We start from the raw sequence: 2,826 nt of genomic DNA on the forward strand, positions 1-2,826 counted from the left end.
TGAATTGTGAGCCTTTAGCCTAGATTTATCGCTCTCGTTTATGCGTCTCGTTCCTTTCTTTTTTTTTTCTTTTTTTTTTTTGTCTCTCTAAAGCTATAGGATATACGATAGCTTTAGATTAACGATTTCGCATATGTTAAACGTATTGCAAATTGGTCTTCGTGTAGTGGACAAGATTTCTGTGTGTTGACGCACGTATCATATTTGGGACAAACAGAAATATATTAACTATTATACGTGTATCAGAAAGAGAATAACACTCGGGTCGAGATTTTCAAAATAGTACAATAAATTAAATTTAAGTGATTTACAAACGTTCACGGGCTTGTGTCAAACAGGATTCAACGTGGCTCGACGCGCGATTTGATTTTGAACGTTTGAAGGAAAGGAAAAGAGATTTTTAGTACTCTGATCCGCTAATGATGAAACAACATTCGATTTAATTGCGTTTGCTCGTAATGTGTACTTTATGATTTCATTAGACCATAAATTATGTGTTTTGCAATCCAAATTGTTGCCTAAAATATAATATTGCGTGCACAATGTAATCACTGAAAACGGATACATTCGTACATCTCGTAATTTCATAATTGGTCACGTTACTGGATTGAAATATAAAAATACCGTTTAATTATGAACAGCTTGCGGATTGGGAGACAAGTAATTGAATACGAACTATTTGAAATAAAATATCGAATATTACTCGTATTGATATGACAATGTATTTACAACGCGATATCGCGTTGAAAATGAAATTTGAGTTTCAAATGTTGAACGATTTTATTAGCATAGATTATTACAGGTATCAGGAATATTCTCATTTTTTTAATTCAACCGACAATTAATTGCTAATATGCATGTATGTATCTAAGGATACTTAATGCAATGATCGACAAATCAATCTAAGTGTTTAATGTCCATAATATTACTTAGCAAGATTCGATTGCTCAATCAAACTTATTTACATGTGTTAACTATCTCTCTTACTCCGCGCTAACTTATGACTGTTATCATTACCATAATAATGCGACTCTAACGAGTCGAATTATTTAAAATACATCCATGTTAATCGACTAACGTGAAATTTAACGAGGCATAGTCGTGAACAATTTTCATCCAGTAACGAACAGAAATTTAAAGAAACAAAATTCTCGTCGCGGAATTCCTAATTGGCTTGAACAAATTTTTCGCGATTAAAATCTTTTCCAGAATCTCCAATTAGCCCTTGAAGAATTCCTTTATGAATAAAGTCTTTCTCTCCGCCGGGAAGACACGGGGAGGAAATTTTTAATAAATAAAATTACTGCCTGAAAATTCCCATCCGGCTGAAACGTAACTTTTCTGGCGGAACATATCCAATTTGCATAGATTTCCTTGTTCCTGTCACTATTTATAAATCTGTCATATATATTTTTGTTTCATGAATATAACATCGTGATTTTAGCCTTTTCTCTTTCTTTCTTGTATATCTGCTTGTGTTAACGCTAGAATTATCGACGATCAAAGCACAAAGTTTCAATCAGAGACATCGAAGACAAACAAATAGAGGAACTTTATGATACAATCTTCTATTCATATATTTCACGAAAAATTATTTAAATTTTTAAGAATGCACTTCGTGTCTACAAAATGTCCAACAAAAATTATAAATTAATCATTTTGATTTAGTCTAGTATTGACAAGTAACTTGGCAATGTCGGATTTTTCGAACGTTACCAGGGTCTTCGTCACTTCAATTTAAAGCGCCATATATGAAATACCATCGCTAGAATGCGATTTGCATTTCTCCAATTCATACACGTTCCCTGCGAATGACGTCAAATAGCGTTATGCCATTTATATGCCACAGGAATGCAAACCACCTTGCCAATTGGCATTATCCGCGGCGAGCACAAACAGTTGAAAAGTTTGATTAATCGCAATTTCAGTTAAAGGAATTCCGAACTTTCCGGCCGTAATACGATTCCGGCGGAACATCGCGAGAAATCTCTCGCTTCTTCCCTCAAGCTCGAGCAACATGTGCCTCGAAAACGAAACACGTTTCTATCGTGGTCGAGATCCTTCAAGATTCAAGGCCACCGAGTTAGCTCAGCTTCACTTTTTCTTTTCCCTTTGGCCCCGGCGCGGAAGAAGAAACGTGTTTGGCAGGGGCCAGAGAAAGGGAAAAAGACAAAGACAGAGAGAAAGAGAGAGGAAGAGAGTACAGCGGCAGCGTTCCACGTGAAAATAACTCGCGTTTCACGTGAAAATCGTTGGAGATTGTTGATAGAGTCCGTCCCGCGAAACAATATCCCCGAGTATTTTTATTTCGCGCGCGACGAGCACGTGTGCGCGTTTTGTTTGAAACTCACGGTGTGAGTTTCTGAACTGTGTTTGGACTGATTACTTCGAAAGGGTCGCCGAGAGATCGGTATCGATACCGGGGTCTTCGTCGTTCTCTCGTACGAAGGGGCGACGATGTGAATTTTCGTCGAACGACGACGACGCAGATAGAGCTCGCGTAAAAGTTTGAACTCTCATCGTCCTATTACATCGTTTCCATGTAATTGCGCGCCAAGTTCGCGTAAATATATACAGGGTGTTTCGTAACTTGTGGGACCCATTTCGGGAGCTGATTGTACGCCTAAAAATAATGAAAACAAGTCATATAAATATATCAGTCCTATCTGTCTTCATTTATGAGATATAATGAATTTTATAAACAGAGCAAACTCTAGTAAGCTAGTTTTACTAAGGATGGTACAGTCAATTTTCATAATAATCATAATTGGGATGAAGAAAACCCACATGTTATTGTGCATTCAAGACATCAACACCAGTTTAGTT

This window comes from Frieseomelitta varia, unplaced genomic scaffold, assembly GCF_011392965.1.
Source record: "Frieseomelitta varia isolate USP_RPSP 00005682 unplaced genomic scaffold, Fvar_1.2 scaffold_88, whole genome shotgun sequence".
Taxonomy (NCBI): domain Eukaryota; kingdom Metazoa; phylum Arthropoda; class Insecta; order Hymenoptera; family Apidae; genus Frieseomelitta; species Frieseomelitta varia.